The sequence below is a fragment of the Ambystoma mexicanum genome, chromosome 6q (assembly GCF_040938575.1).
Source record: "Ambystoma mexicanum isolate Mex_15411 chromosome 6q, UKY_AmexF1_1, whole genome shotgun sequence".
Lineage (NCBI taxonomy): Eukaryota > Metazoa > Chordata > Amphibia > Caudata > Ambystomatidae > Ambystoma > Ambystoma mexicanum.
In genome coordinates this window covers 1676967102-1676988317 of record NC_090937.1, presented here as the reverse complement: position 1 = coordinate 1676988317, position 21216 = coordinate 1676967102, and the positions used below count along the sequence as shown (strand labels likewise).

Here is a 21216-nt window from a genome sequence, read left to right as displayed (position 1 = left end):
AACAAAGGGACCAAACCTGGTTTGGTGCGCAGAGTAAAACACGAGAAAGACTTTTACAAAAAGAAATGGTGAATAAAAGCAGAAATAAAATATATTTGGTCAAGCAGATTTATGTTCGAGGATAATATAATAGCCTAAAACAATATCATGGTTATTTAAGATAACTGCAGTATGAAAAATAGGGTAGTTACCACTGCCACCAGCCAGGTCTTGATGAGCGAAACAGTGCTCCAAGAGAAACAAACAAAAAGGGATACAAATTAACCCTTTCCAAGACTCCATGTAAGATGAGGTGTACTGGGTCTGTGGTTAACAGACTAAATAAAGTTAATGGCAACTGTACATGTTTCTGGGAGACAGTAGTCAGTCCCAGAAAAATGGAGTCAGTGGGAAGTCTAAAAGAAAACCCTGTGTCACTGCACTGAGGGTGCTGTGTAACACACATAAAAACGATGCTCATGGAGTAGGTGAGGCTCCAGAGCCCAAGATCATACAAGTGGTAAAAACACACACAGCAAAACACATGTAAGAGTGGGATAAAGGCTCACACTCTTACCAGTTGAAAAAATAAATCCTAGAAATCCAGCAATGCTGCTGAGGTACTCATTAGGTAAGGGAAATAAGCCATTTATGAGAAGTCTCCCTAACTGGGACACAATACGCACAATTATGGATCTCATTCACGATGACCTGATCAACATCCATACCGCCATCCCCCCTCTGCTCAAGGTAATGTCTGTGCTCTACATCCTTGCCACAGTCACCTACCAGCACACAGTGGGGCAGCTGCATGGCATCTCACAACCATGTTTCTCCCGTGTGTTCAACCAGGTGCTGGATGCACTCCTGAAACACGCAAGGCACCACCTATCGCTAACACGGACTGCGGAGGAGGTGAATGCCACCAAAATTGCATTCTATGGACTGGCAGGCATGCCAAACCTCATTGGTGTTGTCGACTGCACCCATGTGGAGCTGGTAGTCTGGCATGCCGTGGAGGTAGGGTACCGCAACCGGAAACTCTACCACTCCCTGAATGTCCAGATGGTGTGCGATGCAGGCAAGATAATAATGCATTGCAGTGCCAGATTTCCGGGATCCACAATGATACAATGGTGCTGCGCAACTCCACGCTTCCCCGCTACATGGAACGACACGCTGCACAACATGCCTGGCTGCTGGGTAAGTACAACCACAGGGCCATGGGGGTTGTTGTTGGGGGGGGGGCACAAGCATAGGTAACCTGTCTGCTGGCTGGGCCATGGGGGTTGTTGTGGGGGCAACAAGCATATGTAACCTGTCTGCTGGCTGGGTCATGGGGGTGGTTGTTGGGGGGAGTTACCCATGCTCCCCTACCATGGATCAACATCAAGTACACCAACCTGAGTGTTGCTCTAATGAAATGGCAATAGCTGGCAGCAATGATCTCTTACATTTGACCACGAACAATGTACAGCCAGCGCACACAAGGAATGGCAAAAACCCTCACAATGATAATCTCAATTGCTCCCATACAGGAAATGCTGGGTATCCCCGAAGCCGTGGCTCCTCACCCCTGCCAGGCATCCACTCAACAGGCATGAAGAGGACTACAATCGTGCACATGCACGCACTCGTGTGATGATTGAGCAGACTTTTGGGCTGTTGAAGGCACGGTTTCGCTGCCTTGCCTCAGCAGGTCTGGTGGGGCACTCGTATACAGCCCTGAGAAGGTGGGGAAGATTGTTTTGGTATGTGCCATGCTGCACAACATGTGCATCCGGCGCAATGTACCCTGCCACCTGACATGGAACTAAATCCACCGGAAGATGAGGAGGAAGATGCTGCATATCGGCCACAGCAGAATGTGCCCGAAAGACGTGCTGTATGCCAATCTTTGACTGCACATGCACAATATTTCTGATGAACTGGGTTACACAAGGCACTGGGAATGGTGAAGACTGTTTAGAAATAAATGTACGCACACTGAATAATCAATGTCCAGTAGTCTGTTGAGGGGACTTTTCGGACTCGATTAGTGTCTCTGGAGATCCACCAGGATGCCCACAAAGTTTCAGCGAGATTTGGAATTCAGAAAACTGTGCACCGCACAGTGGCTCGAGGTCCCAGGGTATAGGGGTATTGCAGCAACGGAAGGTCGCAGCAACATGTGGGATAGCTCAAAATGCAGGTCTTCTTAAGTCAAGTGGTTGCACCAGTCTCTGGGTCAGGATCGTCATTTCCGGAGTCCCATGGTCGATTGGAAGGAAGGGCTGCAGCAGGATCGGGTTACACAGCAGGCTCTCCGGTCGCTAGAAAATGTTTCTGCCACTTTTACTTCGCTATCCTCTTCGGTTTAAGTTCCAGTGGTCGACTACTCTTCAGCTTCACAGTATTTATCAGGAATTACAACACAACCTCTGCATTCTCTCCCTGCATTTTACTAGAAGGGTCGTCTGGTTGTCCAATCAGGACAGCCAGCACCCCCACTGGGATTTGTCCCCATTCAGGCAAGGCGTAAGACAAAGGGCTGTGGAGTTTTGGACTCCTCCCTCACTTCCTGCCCTCACCGACAGACTAGAGCCTGGGAGGGGAGTCCAGGGGACTCCCGTTAAAGATAAAAATCACACAAAGGAATTTCCCACCCTGGATGTCAGGGGAAGGATCAAGAAACGACAAGAAACACTAAAATGGTGAAAAAAGAAGACAGGAGCCATTTTGGTAAAAATGTACACCCTTAGATCCCTTTACTGCAACCGTGAACACAGCCCGCGGTAAAGGTGCACCAAATTAATACAAGGTATCACTGCCACCAGCCATTGAAGCTGAGATTGTCCCTACAACAGAATTGTTACAGTTTAAATGTGAAAGGGGATACATTGTATCTCCTCAGCAATCCACATAAGGGGGGGTTGCTGGTTTCACTTAACAAAATGTAAAAGGGATCCAAAGATCCTTTCTACCCATGGGAACTGTAGTTCTCTCAAGGTTAGCAAAAGAAAGTTAAAAGAGGAGCCCCTAGGCAACCCAGCAACAATAGTCACTTATTGCCAATAAGTTGTCAAAGAGAATAACTTTAAAAAAGACACTATGGAGAGTAGGAGTTAAAGATTATGTGAGTGTGGAAAAATGTTCCCACTCACTGAGGTATGAAGGAAAAATATCCCACCAGTAAAGCAAAATGTTCTGGGGTTGACCCAGGTCAGGAAGATTTACCAGCTCTGTGGAAATCTTACCCAACACTGGCCAAAGCTATTAGGTGGACTTTTCTGGTTGTTCCACCTGCAGAGCTCGTTAGTCATCTTCTTCGTCACAGTACTTGAGTGGTGTGTGTATGTATGAATGAATGAATGTCTATGGGAAAATAAGGGTCTAACCTACAATACCCTGCAAAGGTCTAGGGGATTGATGGGACATCTTAAAAGGGAAATAGGGGATACCGTGTCTCACCCAAGGGGGCCTCGTCCCCACTCCCCAAGTCTTCTCCAACCAGGTGATCCTCCCTTGCAAATCCACCCCCAGGGTCAGGATCCAAAAGCAAAGGCCTTTCCCTGGCCCCCTGGGAGGAGGATATATAGGAAAAGATGTGAGGCAGACTTCAGATTCCTCACAATGTGCAGTGTTCATGTTTTGCGGCGGATATGGTTTGTTTGACCGAGGTCAATACATTTATGGTGGAATTGACCGTAGTTTATTTCGCTGCTAATCTATTTGACCTCCAGCCAAACAAGCCAAATCCCTTGCCCGCCAGCAGCCCTATATCTATCCCCCCTCCCTTACTTCCCTTATTGCCGTTGATTCCCTTATACCGCTGCGGTGCCAGTTCCGCCGCTGCAACGTGGGTCGGAAGGGACGCCACAGGGCCCCCCTGTACACTTTACCCACATATTTATTTAATTGTATTTATTGTGTTTTAGTTGAAAATTGGACTTTTCACACATGTCAATCTTAGTAAGAATGAATACATTATTAATCAGCCAGACACGTTAATTCTATAGCAATACTACAAATCCAACACGTTTCCCAGAATATCTAAAACTCTTGATTCAAATCATTACTAAAACTCTAGCATATTTCCCAAGAAATCTAAAACTCTAATAAAATCCTAACCCAAAACTCATCACCAGCTAAGGACCAGTCTAACCCAAAGTGTTTCTCTCTCCCTAAGGGGGGGGGGGGGGCGGAATCAGGACAAGGTACGCACAAGGGTTTCAGGGATTGATCCTCCTCAAACAATACCGCCACAGTCGCACACCTCTTGGACCTTTCCCCCTAATCCCCAACACTTCCCTTGTCTGGAGCAGATTTATTTTCAACCTCAGGACTTTAAAATCGAAGTCCCTGGAAGGATGTTTCGTTAAGTATGGCAACAGCACATTAACATTTTAAACTGATCAACTAAAATGGTGTTAAAACAATGATATACCATTAACTCTGCCCTCAACTCAATCCATACATATCTATACAACGTCATTTTTGATTTATTGGGGTCCCCCTGACAACTCCTAGGTTGACATATCTATATTTAGCAACAGTTCTCTACACAATCGCCCCCACTGCTCCAATGCTCTACAGGAACCCTTTCCCAGCATAGAATTATAATGGACAAAAAAAGAAGCAGGCTTGGGCACCAAAGTCTTGGCATAGAATTGTAGACAACCCCGATCTATAAAGGTCTGGATTGGGGGTTGACCCAGTTTGTGAAGCACATCGGCCAATGGTACTGCTTTTGGGATATGGAAAACCTTCTTCCAGAACAATGCTGCCAACTTTTCCTACAAAATTCCCACATAATGGGATTCTACAACCACATAGCCGGTCCCCTCTGGCCATGGCCAGTGGCCAGATGGCCACAGACAACAAAGCTGGACTTCAGCACTCATTCTCCTGCACATTTCCATGCCTGCTGGTAGAACCATTTTCTCAGCATCAGTGGTAGGTTGTTTTATTTTGGCCAAGGAGAAGCTTCCGTATGTGCCATCACTTCCTGGACATTGCAGGTTTCATTCTCTGCCAATGTCTGACTTCTTTTTGACACTATATTTTTTGGACAAAAACCATCTCAAAACGAGTTCCTCACCTAACAAAAAATGTAAACTCCTGTGTTAAAGCCCGTTAGGCAGAAACCTGGCAGTTCCCTCTGGGACCACTGCAAAAGATTTAGGACTACAGGTGTTTGGCAGTAAACCCACTTGGTAGCAGTCTGTACCACACAGATTCACTTGGTAGCTGTGGCTGAGCAGTCAGACTTCCCTCAGAAGAGTTAGGCAGTATACAGAGTATTCACAATAGGTCAAGAGAACACAATAGAACAAGTAAACACTGACCAGGGCTTGGTGTAAAAGAGATATAATTATTTATTTAAAACCACATCTAGAAAAACACACAGGCACTAATAGTAAGCAATTTAAAAACACGGTCACTAAAAGATATACACTCCCTTAAAAGAATATTAGACAAGTCTAAGTAAAGCCCCACTTATTTTCAGACAGCGGTGAGCGCTTAACGTAGATGGCACTCTAATAATTTGTTTTAAAAAGGGAGAGAAAAGCAGAGAATAAATTGAAACAGATCCCAACACTTTTTCACAAACACAACAAGAGAGGAAGGCAAAGTAACACCGTGAATTCAGAGCCAGTAGGCCGCATCCGCTTTAAGAGGATCAAAACGAAACGTGTCCAAGGTCACACGGTTGCAGTGCACAAAAGTCTTGTAACGGTTCAAAAAGGAGTTGGACCAAAGAAAGGGACCAGTTACAGGGTCAAGGCGGCCAGCCCAGTCCAGAAGGTTAAGGGGTTATTATTACCTTGTAGCAATCTTTAGAAAGGGAGGCCTGGCGGACACGGTACCTTAAAGTGGTGAGAATACTCCAGCAGGGACAGTTGTTCCTGGCAGCGGATGCAAGTCGGTGCTTCGTCCGGGGGAAGAGAGGATCTCGTCAGGGAGGAAGACAGGAGTCCGTTGCACTGCCAGGGAAGAAACCAGCCGCGGAGTTTCTCAGGTACAAGGAGCGGTCCGTTCATTCGCGGTCCAGTGGTAAGTGGCTATCCGGCTGCCGGGGTGCTTGGCACGGGCAATTCGACCACAGACCGGTCTGGGGTGCGAAGAGAAGAAGGTAAACTGGTTGTGCCCACCAGTGAGGGGAAGAAGCCTCTCCAGCCGGGAGATCTTCTCTGTCGTCGGGAAGTGGTGAGTCGGTTCCGCAGGGCTCCACCGGTGGGGTTGTCGTGGTAGGTCGGCTCAGCTTCTCCCTCGTCGGATTCTCAGGTCCTGTGGCGACTTCTGAAGTTCCAGTCCCCAAAGCCCTGCTTTTATGCAGCATACCCCCATTCACTCAGCCTAGCTGTCAAACATGCTAAGTGGTGAGCCGGCCAGCTCACTACTTGGGCCAATCACACAAGAGTGCGACTTGAGTTACCAAGGTAACTCAATCCAGGGTGCCTAAACCCCCTCCCACACCCCCTGTGGTACCCAGACAGTGTGGCACCACTTTTGGAGGCTTCTGTGGAGAAGCCAGCCAAAAAGTGGAACAAAGGGCTCAACTTGGGTTGGAGTCACAGAAGAGAACACAAACGCCATTTTATAATCGAGTCCTGGCAAAAAATACCAACCGGCGAATTAATATTAATTAAATAAACCGGCGGTATGTTCGAGGCTATGAGAATTAAATAATTCAAGTTGGTAGCCTCCAACAATGGGAAAATCCCATAGGGAAATATTCGCGGTCGAATATAAAAAGTAGTATCCACTGCCACCAGCCAAAACTCGATCAGGGGGGCGGAGACGTGCCCCCTCGACTAACAGACCCCGGGGCAATCGAATTGCCCCGACCAGTGCGTTCACAATGTGATGGTTTGTATTGGTTTCTGTTAATAATTTGGGACTAGTAAAGCCAATGTGACTTTACATGCCCTGGGAGACAGTAGTCAGTCCCAGGGTATGGAGTCTATGGTGGGGTGTCACTATGACACCCCTGTGTCACTGCACGGAGGGAGCTGTGTAACACACATAGTAAAAACACATGAGACCCTATGGAGTAAAGGACCCCATAGCCCATAAAACACATTAACAGTCAAAGGAACACCATAAATCATGTCCAAGAGTGGGAGAAAAAGAGTCTCACTCTTGGCAGGAGAAAAAAAAAAAAACTCCAGAAATCCAGCAAAGCTGCTGGGGGACTGTTACACTTCAGACTTCCCCGCGGGCATCCTTGCAAAATACAACCTCTTTACAGGCTCCTCTATGGTCCAGGTACAAGCTAACACGGCGTCTGTACAGACGTCGACGCACTCCACGTCACCTGATACGTCTTGTACGTGGAAGACGCACAGCAAGCCACGCCCCACTTACGACTATAAAACCACTGTCTTCCAAGGGGCTCGTTACTGCTAATTAGCGTTACCAGCTACACGCGATCTACGTACTGTTTCCTCTTCGTGTTTCCTTACACGAATCCTTTTGAACTCCTAGTTTTGACCCTTTGCCTGACTTTTGGATTGCTTCGTCTCATCCTTTATTCCTGTCGTGCTCATCTGGTTGTTGGACTCGGAACGCTAATGGATACGTCTCTCTTCTTTGGTGGTTCTTCCCAGCTGCCGCTCTGCTCTTCAATTGCCGTCTCCTATCTGGATCAGCTACTCAGCTATACTCGTGAACTCAGGTGCATACCTATTGCCTTCCATGGATATTGTCTTCTGTTGGATTCTGGGACATTGAGTGACTTTTCTTGTGATTGCTCTTAAGTGCACATGAACGCCCTCCTGAACTGCACCAACCCGGCACTAGTGCGTCCCTAGTGCCGTTTGGGGTTACTTACCAGTACTAACTTCCCTGTTTGTTATTTTCTCCTGTCGTTGTCTTCAGAATCTTGGACTCCTCTTACTCTACTATCTTATTTCAGGTCAGTGAATATCAATCCTATAGCTATAGTGGGAACCGATACTGAATTTAGTTCAATTCCACTCATTTGTGTTATTCTTTATTTAGATCATTCCCGGGGAAATTCAACTCCACTCCAATATCTATATAGGTAGTTGTCCCATCATTTCATCTGTTCTAATTACTTGCATAATATCAACACTTTTTAATATCTTGGTATTCTTTTGCAGCATTGGTATTGGCGGTGTGTGTTCTCCCCGCTCTTTTATTCAATTGACATCTCTGTCTGTTCTAACTAAAACAGCAGAGAGGTACATTGTGGAAAAGAGCCCCTCTTTGAGGAAGCCTGAGTCTTGCACTCAGGGGAGCTGGATGTCTCACCACAGTGAAGTGAGGTAAGTTTGGAATCTTATACCACCATCTCCAAGGTCATTATCTCTGTATCTTCGGCCTACAGGGACTCACTAGGTTAGGAAATTCAGCCTAAAGAGAGAATTCTCCCTAACAAAGCCTATCACGATTACCTGAATTTCATGTACCGAATGAGGTGCACCAAAAGGCTGTTAAGTAAAATCAGGGGCAGGACAATCATGTTCCTCTAAAAGGGCCCCCACAGGTGCTATAGTGTTTTCTACATGTCCTAAGGAGCCCTGTTTAAAGAGCTGGGTGGATTCCAGCATCGAAAGATAGGCAAGGGACATTGCTGACTGACTGTGCTGGCGAAAGGCCATTCTGGAATTCAGTATTGCCTCTCCAAGGGACATTGCTGACTGACTGTGCTGGCCACAGCCCATTCAGGAATTAAGTATTGCCTCTCCAAGGGACATTGCTGACTGTGCTGACCACAGCCCATTCAGGAATTCAGTATTGCCTCTCCAAGTGTGAGGTTCTAGCTTTGCATCCAGTAAGCTCAGCCGCACTCCAAGCCGCTTTGCCCATCACTTCACAAAAACAAGCCCTCTGTACATGGCAACTTTTTTAAAACCTTTCAACTTTCAAATACACAGCCCCTCCATTTTACAGCACTCCAAAATAATTCTGCAACCAGAATTCTGCAGGAATACCCGCTGTAGCAACACATATGAACACATGCTTGCTGGTTGCTTACAAACTTCCCACACAATGCACCAGCTTTGGATCCCTCTCCACCAAACTTCTTACCTCACTTCACTGTGGTGAGACATGCAGAGGATGTCGCGTGCTTCAACCTCAGAAATTGGTAGGCACTGCCTTGTTTTATATTGACCACTGACCCTGGAAAGTAACAACAGTAAGTCAGAATATTAATCTTAGAAAAGAAAACTCTCAACGATGGTTCTTGTGAGCCCTCGGCATTCCCAGTGCCTCTGCTTTGCCAGTCACTGAGAAGAAAATACCCACACGAACAAGCCTTCAGTTGTGAATTCCTGTCAGCAGCACCCACCCCACAGCTGCAGCACCCACCCCACAGCTACCATGCTTGCCCCACACTAAGGATGACCACACAAGTCACTCTGGTGCGCTTACTTGGCAGTGCACTTCCACAAGGTCCAACTTCCGGGGACTGCTCTTCTAGAATTTTGAACCTAAAAGGGAAGAGGACAGCAGGTCAAATATTTGAAAAATTAACTCAGGTGTGGCTTCTACGAGCATTCTGTAACACCGAGCTTCCTCCAGCCCACCACCCAAAAACCAAAGAACAATTCTCACAGTTATAACCATCGGTGGCTACTGCATCACAAGTCGTGCTTTAATCAAGTACTACTATTTGTCTGAGTTCATGCAATTCTTTTTTGACAATGTGTATAACTTCAAAAGAAGAGTACCTATACTCAAGCAAGTTCTAATGATCAAGCTGGCAATATTTCTTCACAGTGTAGAGAGACTAAGGACAAAGCACTCAATTCACACCCCAAAAAGTGGTCATACATACAAACATGCCCCCATACAATTCTGAGGATGCTTTGAATAGAAAAGGGGAGGTCTGGATGAACCCCTAAATAACATGGATGACAATGAACTGTCTGAATCCATGTGCCACTTCCTAGCATTGTCCATAACATGATGACCTTGGCCTGTCTATATCCATGTGCCCCCTCCTAGCATTCTCCATAACACGGATGACCTTGGCCTGTCTGAATCCATGTGCCGCCTCCTAGCGTTCTACATAACATGATGACCTTGGCCTGTCTGAATCCATGTGGCCCCTCCTAGCGTTCTCCATAACACGGATGACCTTGGCCTGTCTGAATCCATGTGCCGCCTCCTAGCGTTCTTAATATGGATGACCTTGGCCTGTCTGAATCCATGTGGCCCCTCCTAGCGTTCTTCTTAATATGGATGACCTTGGCCTGTCTGAATCCATGTTCCTCCTCCTAGCGTTCTACATAACATGATGACCTTGGCCTGTCTGAATCCATGTGGCCCCTCCTAGCGTTCGCCTGCTGCCCCTTTGGTTTCAGGAGTGCTGGAGAACATTAGGGCAGAATCTTCACCAACACTGCCCCCGTGTTGCCAAGCATACCTCTCAGCTGTTTCAGTCCCCCGGCCGGGGGCAATGGAGGATTTCATTTTGGACGGGTGAGAGAGCATTGAAGTGACCCGGCCGGGGGGCAATGGAGGATTTCATATTGGGAGGGTGAGTGCGCATTGAAGTCACCCAGCTGGAGGGAAATGGAGGATTTAATTTTGGACGGGTGAGAGCGCATTGAAGTGACCCGGCCGGGGGCAATGGAGGATTTCATTTTGGACGGGTGAGAGTGCATTGAAGTGACCCGGCCGGGGGGAAATGGAGGATTTCATTTTGGACGGGTCAAAGCGCATTGAAGTGACCCGGCGGGGGGGCAATGGAGGATTTCATATTGGGAGGGTGAGTGCGCATTAAAGTCATCCAGCTGGAGGGAAATGGAGGATTTCATTTTGGGCGGGTGAGAGCGCATTGAAGTGACCCGGCAGGGGGGGGGGGTGGAATGGACGATTTCATATTGGGCAGGTGAGAGCGCATTGAAGTGACCCGGCCGGGGGAAATGGAGGATTTCATTTTGGATGGGTGAGAGCGCATTGAAGTGACCCGGCCGGGGGGAAATGGAGGATTTCATTTTGGACGGGTGAGAGCGCATTGAAGTGACCCGGCCGGGGGGGAAATGGAGGATTTCATTTTGGACCGGTGAGAGCGCATTGAAGTGACCCGGCCGGGGGGAAATGGAGGATTTCATTTTGGACGGGTGAGAGCGCATTGAAGTGACCCGGCCGGGGGCAATGGAGGATTTCATTTTGGGCGGGTGAGAGCGCATTGAAGTGACCCGGCCGGGGGCAATGGAGGATTTCATTTTGGGCGGGTGAGAGCGCATTGAAGTGACCCGGCCGGGGGCAATGGAGGATTTCATTTTAGACGGGTGAGAGCGCATTGAAGTGACCCGGCCGGGGGGCAATGGAGGATTTCATATTGGGAGGGTGAGTGCGCATTGAAGTCACCCAGCTGGAGGGAAATGGAGGATTTCATTTTGGGCGGGTGAAAGCGCATTGAAGTGACCCGGCGGGAGGGGGGGGGGGGGATGGATGATTTCATATTGGGCGGGTGAGAGCGCATTGAAGTCACCCAGCTGGAGGGAAATGGAGGATTTAATTTTGGGCAGGTGAGAGCGCATTGAAGTGACCCGGCCGGGGGCAATAGAGGATTTCATTTTGGACGGGTGAGAGCGCATTGAAGTGACCGGGTCGGGTGAAATTGAGGATTTTGTTTTGGGCGGGTGCAAGTGAGTAGCGTGCAAGGAGCAAGTGCCAGTGCGATTTTGTTTAGATGGCAGAACGTCCATTGCCAGCGCTCGGCAATGATGCGAGTTTGTCCTGTCCAGGCAATGGGAGGGGGGTCTGGCTATAGTCCTGGGCGCGTCCCATAAGAGGTGTGAATGTTAGCTGATTAGAGGGGGGGCTGCATGAAGCTGCATTGCTGTGGGGACAAACTAATGGTGCTCTTTTAAATGCATTTTCTTTACTTGTGTTTTCGCGACAAAATAATGCATCATCCACACCCCTCCCCCCTTCGGACCCCGAATAAGAGTCAAAAACGTAACCAATTTTCCAAAACAACAAATGGAATACAACAGACCCACGACTATCGCTTCCAGCACAGTTCCCCTAATCACAGTCCATAAGCTTGTGTTCCCCCTTCCACAAAAATTAACTATTGCCACCAACTTCATTCCTATTAATCAGATGGTCCCAGAGTTCCCCCCTCAATACATTGCAATTTCCTGCTGAATTCAAAGCACTCGTTCTCATTGTGACCATGGTTTCGCATTCCGTCAATAGATGTTTAACCATTTCCAAAACCTGTTCTCTACACAAGCGACAAGTTCTTTGGCTATGCCGGCTGCTGGTCCATGAGCCAGTAATTTCGAAGGTATTAACTGCATTTTGTTTTTAGCCTTAGAAAGTCCCAGGCTAGTGGATTCTCCAGGAACTCCTGGATATAGCTTGGAACCCGATACTGCTCCTAATATAAGCAGAGAACTCCAGGCAGTTATTCTTAGTTTGGATTTTACTGAAGTACTGCTCCTGGAAGGCTGTTTACAACCTTCGATTTCAGCCCATATTTATAGCGGGGGAAGCTAAAGGTCAAAGGGTCCTCCAGGAACCCAGAGTGCCAGCTAGAAGAATCTGTGATGATCTTAATCAGATTACTGCGTGGAATAAAGACACCTTTAGATGTGCTGCCTCAAAGATGAGATGATGGAGGCTTCCCGTTGGTGCATTAGCCAGTTTCCAGTGAGAGAAAAGTTTAGACAGTTGAACTCCCGCTACTCACGGCACCAATCCCAGCTCGAGATATAACATTTCTGGCTATACACGGCATCAATCCCAGCTCGAGATATAACATTTCTGGCTATACACGGCATCAATCCCAGCTCGAGATATAACATTTCTGGCTATACACGGCATCAATCCCAGCTTGAGATATAACATTTCTGCAGGAGTGTGTGACAGAAGGTGGAACAGCTTTTTTAAGAGAGTCCCCTCAAGGTTGGAGAGAGCATTCGTATTAGCATTAGCCCAGCTGTCCGCTCCATACATTAAAATGGGTAGGAGCGTGGCTGTGTACAATTGCACTAAAATGCCCACTGAGTAATCACCGCCCTTGGAGGCTAGATTTTTCAGTCACCCTGTAATGTGGGCACCCTTAAGTTTCAGAGATTCCATATGGCTAGAGCCAGCAAATGGTGGTCAAAAAGAAGACCGATACATTTGTATTCTTGTACCACATCCAACTCTTTCTGTCAAGATTCCATCTCATCCGCTTTGTTTTATGGCATCGGGCAAAAGACCATGACCTTGGGTTTATTAATGTTGATGACCAAGGAATTTGCATCTGAAAAGGACTTCAGGCGGTCCTAGGATGCCTGAAGGGCTGCCGGAGTGAGGTCCATCAATACAATATCATTGGCGTAGACTAGCCACGGCATTGAGGCAGTGCCCAGTTTCGTTGCGACCGAGGTCTGATTGACCAGTGCAGACCCCATGTCCGCTAAATGTAGGTTAAATGGGAGAGAGGCTAGATTGCATCCTTGCTTTAAACCCTGGTAGGTGGAAATCCAGGTAGACGTCGTCCCTGTTTGGTCTAACCTAACCTTTACCCGAGTGTTCTCGTGTAAAGCGATGATCATAGAGTCCAATTCTGGTGGAATATGCCAGTCCACCAGTTTTGTCCAAAGCTGACCCCTGTTCACAGAATCAAAGGCTGCACTATAATCGATGAAGGCCACGAACACTTGGCTTCCACGGATACCCCATGCCTGCTGTATTACAGATCTTAATGCCAGGCAATGTGTGGTCGTATTTAAACCCAGCTGAAAACCTGTTTTATTTAGAGGAATAAGGTTAGCGTCCACAACCCATTCATGTAGCTCACTCATTAGTAATCGAGAGAAAATCTTAGATGAAGCGTCCAACGTTGCCAGCAACTGGTAGTTGCTTGATTCCTCACGGCTACCCTTCTTCCAAATAGGCACAATGATGCTATCGTGCCCTGAGAGGGGGAGCACCTGGAATTCTGCAATGCATTTGAAGAGCCAACCGAGAGCAACCGCCCAATGAGCAGCATCGTTTTTAATTAAGGAACTGCAAATTCCATCCAGTCCCGGGGCCCTCAATGAGTTGCTACCTGTGATCAACTTCAGCATGTCACAGGGCCCCTTTTGGTATTGCCAGTTTGCTCGTTCAATTAGAGGCAAGAGTAGGGCTTTCCCACTGTTTCCCAAAGAATTGGCAAGGAATTCAGACCAAACTGTTTCGAAGAGGCCAATGATATCACGAGCCGGCACCAGATGGTATCCCTGGACGGCCTTCCAGAATGGACGGCTGTCTTTATTTAGTGCCAGGCCAACTAGAGATCGCTAGTAGCCACAGTCTAGGTGGTATCGTTTTTTCAACGATAATTTGCGATAATCACTCTTTGCTAACTTGATGCGAATAGCAAGAGCTGGTCCATCCAAAAGAGACATAGATAGTGCAGGCAGAGTGGCCCGCAGAATCCTTCCCTTATTAGCATGAGTTGGTCGCACAAATGGCTATGTATGGCCCGTGTTGTTCGACGCGATTTGGAGTTTCTCTTGGAGAACGTGTCTGTGATCACTGATGCTACCCTTTTACCGTAGTTTATCAGTTGTGATAGTAGTGTTGCAAAATACAGTGGGTGGAGGGGAAGAAGGACACAGATATGGGGATTGAATTGATGGGTGCCAGTGGAGCGTGGGGTGTATGGAGTCGGGGTAGAAGGAGGGAGCGAGGCAGGAGGAAAATAGTTCCACTTTATATTGAAGTACACCATTGTCCCTGTCACTTCCAGCCTTCTCCAGACACAGGCAAGGATGTGAGGGTAACTACCAGCAGAAGCAAGGTTACTTCCTGCACATCCTCCACACGCCACGTGCTGCCCTGCATTACCCTCACAGTGCTTAACTGAGGGGAGCATTCTCCAGACACAGGCAATGATGTGAGGGTCATTGCCAGCAGAAGCAAGGACACGTCCTGCACGTCCTCCACACGCTGCCCTGCATTACCCTCACAGTGCTTAACTGAGGGGCACCTTCTCCAGACACAGGCAAGGATGTGAGGGTCACTGCCAGCAGAAGCAAGGGTACTTCCTGCCCATCCTCCACACTCCCCTTGCTGCCCTGCATTACCCTCACAACAGAGGGGACCTTTCTCCAGACACAGGCAAGGATGTGAGGGTAACTACCAGCAGAAGCAAGGTTGCTTCCAGCACGTCCTTCACACTCCACGCGCTCCCTGCATTACCCTCACAGTGCATAACTGAGTGGAGCATTCTCTAGACACAGGCAGGGATGTGAGGGTCACTGCCAGCAGAAGCAAGGTTACTTCCTGCACATCCTCCACACGCCACGTGCTGCCCTGCATTACCCTCACAGTGCTTAACTGAGGGGCGGCTTCTCCAGACAAGAGGCATCTCGAGCCACCATGTCCTAAAATGGTTTAGGGGGGCCGTACATTTGAACGGCCCCCTAGGTTTGGGATATAAAGGGCCCTTTCACAGGCAGACCCACATGTGCATGCTGACCGAGCTTCCTGGGCTTGTGCTGCACCTTTATTAAATGCATCCCTATAGAAATAGATATTGTGCAGTGTCATGGACAGCTTTGCAGTGATTCCTCTGCGCAGGGTAAAATAGAATAAAAAGAACAGGCAGGAGGCTGAGGAGTGTGGCCTCTCCTTCCTCTCGTGACCGAGAGGAAGGAGAGGCCAGAAAAGGAGGGTCCGGGTAGAGCAGGAGTGTGAGCGACCGAGAGGTGGATGAGGCCCAAAGACAGGAAAAGCCAGAAAAGGAGGGCCTGGGGAGAGCAGGAGTGTGAGTGACCGAGAGGAAGATGAGGCCCAGAGATAAGAGAGGCCAGAAAAGGAGGGCCTGGGGAGAGCAGGAGTGTGAGTGACCGAGAGGAAGATGAGGACCAGAGACAGGAGCGGCCAGAAAAGGAGGGTCCGGGGAGAGCAGGAGTGTGAGTGACTGAGAGGAAGATGAGGTCCAGAAACCTGCAGAGTGAAGAGGAGAGGCCAGAAAAGGAGGGCACAGGGGGAGCAGGAGTGTGAGCAACCGAGGGGAAGATGAGGCACAGAGACAGGCGTGGTGAAGAGGAGAGGCCAGAAAAGGAGGGTCCAGGGAGAGCAGGAGTGTGAGCGGCCGAGAGGAAGATGAGGGCCAGAGACAGGCAGAGTGAAAAGGAGGGCCCGGGGAGAGCAGGAGTGTGAGCGACCGAGAGGAAGATGAGGGCCAGAGACAGGCAGAGTGAAAAGGAGGGCCCGGGGAGAGCAGGAGTGTGAGCGACCGAGAGGAAGATGAGGGCCAGAGACAGGCAGAGTGAAAAGGAGGGCCCGGGGAGAGCAGGAGTGTGAGCGACCGAGAGGAAGATGAGGGCCAGAGACAGGCAGAGTGAAAAGGAGGGCCCGGGGAGAGCAGGAGTGTGAGCGACCGAGAGGAAGATGAGGGCCAGAGACAGGCAGAGTGAAAAGGAGGGCCCGGGGAGAGCAGGAGTGTGAGCGACCGAGAGGAAGATGAGGGCCAGAGACAGGCAGAGTGAAGAGGAGAAGCCCTGGGGGAGAGCAGGAGTGTGAGCGACCGAGATGAAGATGAGGCCCAGAGACAGGCAGAGTGAAAAGGAGAAGCCCTGGGGGAGAGCAGGAGTGTGAGCGACCGAGAGGAAGATGAGGGCCAGAGACAGGCAGAGTGAAAAGGAGGGCCCGGGGAGAGCAGGAGTGTGAGCGACCGAGAGGAAGATGAGGGCCAGAGACAGGCAGAGTGAAGAGGAGAAGCCCTGGGGGAGAGCAGGAGTGTGAGCGACCGAGATGAAGATGAGGCCCAGAGACAGGCAGAGTGAAAAGGAGAAGCCCTGGGGGAGAGCAGGAGTGTGAGCGACCGAGAGGAAGATGAGGGCCAGAGACAGGCAGAGTGAAAAGGAGGGCCCGGGGAGAGCAGGAGTGTGAGCGACCGAGAGGAAGATGAGGGCCAGAGACAGGCAGAGTGAAAAGGAGGGCCCGGGGAGAGCAGGAGTGTGAGCGACCGAGAGGAAGATGAGGGCCAGAGACAGGCAGAGTGAAGAGGAGAAGCCCTGGGGGAGAGCAGGAGTGTGAGCGACCGAGAGGAAGTTGAGGGCCAGAGACAGGCAGAGTGAAAAGGAGGGCCCGGGGAGAGCAGGAGTGTGAGCGACCGAGAGGAAGATGAGGGCCAGAGACAGGCAGAGTGAAGAGGAGAAGCCCTGGGGGAGAGCAGGAGTGTGAGCGACCGAGAGGAAGATGAGGGCCAGAGACAGGCAGAGTGAAAAGGAGGGCCCGGGGAGAGCAGGAGTGTGAGCGACCGAGAGGAAGATGAGGGCCAGAGACAGGCAGAGTGAAGAGGAGAGGCCAGAAGAGGAGGGCCCGGGGAGAGCAGGAGTGTGAGCGACCGAGAGGAAGATGAGGGCCAGAGACAGGCAGAGTGAAGAGGAGAGGCCAGAAGAGGAGGGCCCGGGGAGAGCAGGAGTGTGAGCGACCGAGAGGAAGATGAGGGCCAGAGACAGGCAGAGTGAAAAGGAGGGCCCGGGGAGAGCAGGAGTGGAAAAAGACGAGAATGGGGATTATCGGGGGCAGAAACGGTCGGTCCTAGATACTAATGGGGTGACGACGATATTAAGGGGAATATAAACCACTGACCTTCCGACTCTGGAGATAATCCGGCGTCACGTCGGTCTCCCGCAGGCGAAGAGAGACCGGGCATGAGCTGAGCAGTGTCGCCCGATTACGCATGCGCAGCACCTTAACACTGCATATGCGCATGCCCAGTAATCTAACACTGCATATGCGCATGCCCAGTATCTGAATACGAATGTGCGCATGCTCAGTTATAGTTTGTATCTTCTTCTTAATTAACGAACGCGTGGGCGAACCCACGCAGGCGCTTCCCCATCCTAAAGGATGATGTGCACCACCTACACCAATCAACACACAGGCCACACTTCCACACAAACCACCCGCAACCCCACCCCACCAATCCAACACCAGCCACCCGCAATCCCACCGCAAACAACCACACCCCACCAATCCACACCAACAGACACTACACCCCAAACACACCACCCAGGGAGCCCGGAGACCAGCGCGCAGACCCGCGAGACCCCAGCCCGTACGCCTACACATGCGCTTCAGGCGAGGCACCGCGCGCTGCCGCCAACCCACCGCGACTAACCTAAGCGACACCCAGACACGAACCTCCAGCCACAAACAACTACTACCCCAAAACAACACCTGCCACCTGCAACCCTACCGCAAACTACCACACCCCACCAATCCAACACCAGCCACCCGCAATCCCCCCGCCAACTACCACACCCCACCAATCCAACACCAGCCACCCGCAATCCCACCGCAAACAACCACACCCAGCCAATCCACACCAACAGCCACCCCACCACAAACAAACGCCCCCCACCAACTCACTCCCCGACCCCAGCTCCGCTACTCCTGCCACTACTAATCGCAACCGCCACCCGCGCAACACCCCTCAACAGCCCGACCACCGACCCGAAACACGCCGACCGCACTCCAACGTTCAAACCCCCGGGGGCCCGCACTCCGACTGCCGCCTCCGAAACTCAAGGCCTCGAAGCGCCACGAACTGCGTGCGCCCCGCCCATAGTTTGTATCTCGCACATGTTCGGTTGCGGCAGCCTCAACCCTCACAATGGCGCGGCTCTCTCTAGTGCGCATGCTCGGCAACCTTTTAACCATTCTACGCATGCGTCTAAGCGAAATGTCCCTTTTAGACGCGATCCGTAACGGCAGCCTCGAACCCCGACTGGCGAGGCAATCTCCCCACACTGCGCATGCCCGGCACCATTAGCACTGCGCACTGCGCACTGCGCATGCTCCTCATATTTAATGACATCACATTCCATTGGCCCACACAGCATCGCAGTCAGTGGATTTAGGATTCAAATATGTAAAACACGATAAACCAAAATCAGAATCACCAAAAAAGAAAATTTACTGTTGTATAATTATGAAATGATGCACAGGAGGCTGCGTAGCTGCAGATGATGTTTCTTTATTCAAACGTGGAACATCAACTTGAAACCTGCATATGAACTCATGTAACAACAAGAGGGCAACAGGCCCTTAAACTCTGGTGCAGATGGTGTCAGTAGTTAGCCTCTATTAAGGCTCTCAGGCCAGTCCAATGGAGGAGCACACAGGAGCTTATGTTGCGCCATGCCTCCACTCCCAGCGTCTGCGCGCGTGAAGCGCGGGAGCCGCATTTCCCTTTCCTCGCGATATCTCTACACACCTCCCTCTGATAATGCAAAACAGGTTATTGCAGGACATAGTTATTGTGTCTCACCGGTCTTCTGTGTTCCCCTTCTCGGCCTTTCACCTCTCTCGCTATGGGCATCCTGCTTGTGGTAATCTTCTTCCTCTACTGTGGTTGCATCTGCTTCAATTTCATCTACTTCGACTTTTCTTCTCTCTCTCTCTCTCTCTCTCTCTCTCTCTCTCTCTCTCTCTCTCTCTCTCTCTCTCTCTCTCTCTCTCTCTCTCTCTCTCTCTCTCTCTCTCTCTCTCTCTCTCTCTCTCTCTCTCTCTCTCTCTCTCTCTCTCTCTCTCTCTCTCTCCTCGGGTCTTTCATGGGTCTTTTCCCTCGCCTCTTTTCAAACATGGCTACTCTCTCCATGTTCCATGTGTGCCGTCTTTGGTGCGGACGTGATTGGTTCCTCTGTGAACCACTTTTACGGGTCTGCTGAACTTTGAGCCCGTCATTTGATCCTTGGTTGGCAAACGTATTTTGATCCAATCTCCTTCTTTTACGTCTGACCCTTGGTTTTGTCCTTCTTCTGTCACTCCACCTTTTCATGCGTGCTTTGCTGTTCTCTATTCTCCACACCACTTCCGACATGTCTACTTCCTCATCTTCTCTTACTCTGACCAACCATGGTGGCACTAGTGTGGCGGCTGCTGTCCTCCCTCTCAACATGCGAAAAGGGGAGATTTGGGTGATCCTGTTGGGAGTCAGTCTGTGAGCTGCAATGGTTTCTTTGGTTGTTTTGAGGGGATCCATTCCCGAGGCGTTCGCTAATTGGATGGCTCCCTTAATAAACCTGTTGGCCCTCTCCACGAGCCCATTAGCTTGGGGATGATACAGCATGGCTTTCTTGTGTATGTTGTGCTTCTTCAGGAACAGCTCCTTGTCTCTGGATATTAGTTGTACCCCATTGTCTGTCACCAACTCATTTGGCAGCCCTTCCCTCTGGAAGATGGCAGTGACGACTTCTTTTACGGTGGCAGTCGTGATGTTGGGGACAAACTCGGCCTCAACCCACTTTGATAAGTAGTCCACTAGCACTACACCATAGCGAGGTTCGGGCGCCATTGCTTCCAATGAGTCCAGGCCCACTTTTGACCACACTGCTTCAGGGGTTTCCGTGGGAATCATGGGCACTTGTCTTATTTTTAGGCGCTTATCACTGTTGATACACTCATGGCATCTCTCAATCATAGTACGGATCTCCTGATCCATGGACGGCCACCAGTAGGCTTCCCTCACTCTACGACGTGTCATGGTGTTCCCCAAATGGCCTGCATGAGCTCTGCACAGGATGGTTTTCCTCATGCCTGTGGGCGGAATCACCTGGTCAGTCTTCATAATTATGCCGTCAGCCTCCGAGATTTCATCTGCCACTTTCCAATATGGTCTCATTCCTTCTGGCACTGCCCTTTCATCTGGCCATCCGTTCTTGACCCATTCTCTAACTCTCACCATGGTGGGGTCTTTTCCGTCTTCTTCCATCCAATGTCTCTCACTTAGCTCTAGGTAGTCTGGGGCCTTGAGATCTGTGATGGACGATACAATGCATTCTTCTTGCAAGAAGGTAGTGACATTGTCCTTGCCTTCTGGCAATCTTGACATGCAGTCCGCCTGCAAATTCTTCCACCCCGAGATGTGTTGTACCTAGAAGGTGTATTCTTGCAGTTTGGCTGCTATACGTGCTAATCTGGGTGTTGACACTTTGGTGCCACCTGGGCTGAGCATATGGATGAGGGGTTTGTGGTCGGTGACTAACCTGAACTTTGTGCCTCACACATATGTCCTGAAATGTTCCACAGCCCATGAACACACCAGCATCTCCTTCTCGATGGTGGAGTAGTTTTGTTCGGCCGACGATAGGGCTTTAGCGGCAAATGCTACCACATGTTCCGTGTCACCCTTTTTCTGGGTGAGAACAGCTCCTAATCCGTATGCGCTGGTGTTCGTAGTTATGACTGTACTCCAGTCTAGGTTGAACGGTTGCAGGCATGGTGCTTCCACTATGTGTCGTTTGATGCTTTCCACTGCTTTCTTCT

General features: G+C 49.9%; 1 protein-coding gene across 2 annotated transcripts in view; it reads right to left on the bottom strand.

Moving 5' to 3' along the window:
* The window catches only part of LOC138517041 (zinc finger protein 615-like), a 28014-nt gene extending 10344 nt beyond the window's left edge, over positions 1-17670 (bottom strand). Inside the window, exons 1-3 of one of the 2 annotated variants that reach the window (XM_069632558.1) lie at positions 17536-17670; positions 9364-9422; positions 9019-9111 (exon numbers count right to left, since the gene is read on the bottom strand). The gene's annotated coding sequence lies outside the window, so the exon portion shown is untranslated. The remainder of the gene's footprint in view (positions 1-9018; positions 9112-9363; positions 9423-17535) is intronic. The other variant, XM_069632559.1, reaches the window with a different exon arrangement.
* Between the last annotated feature and the right edge of the window lie 3546 nt (positions 17671-21216).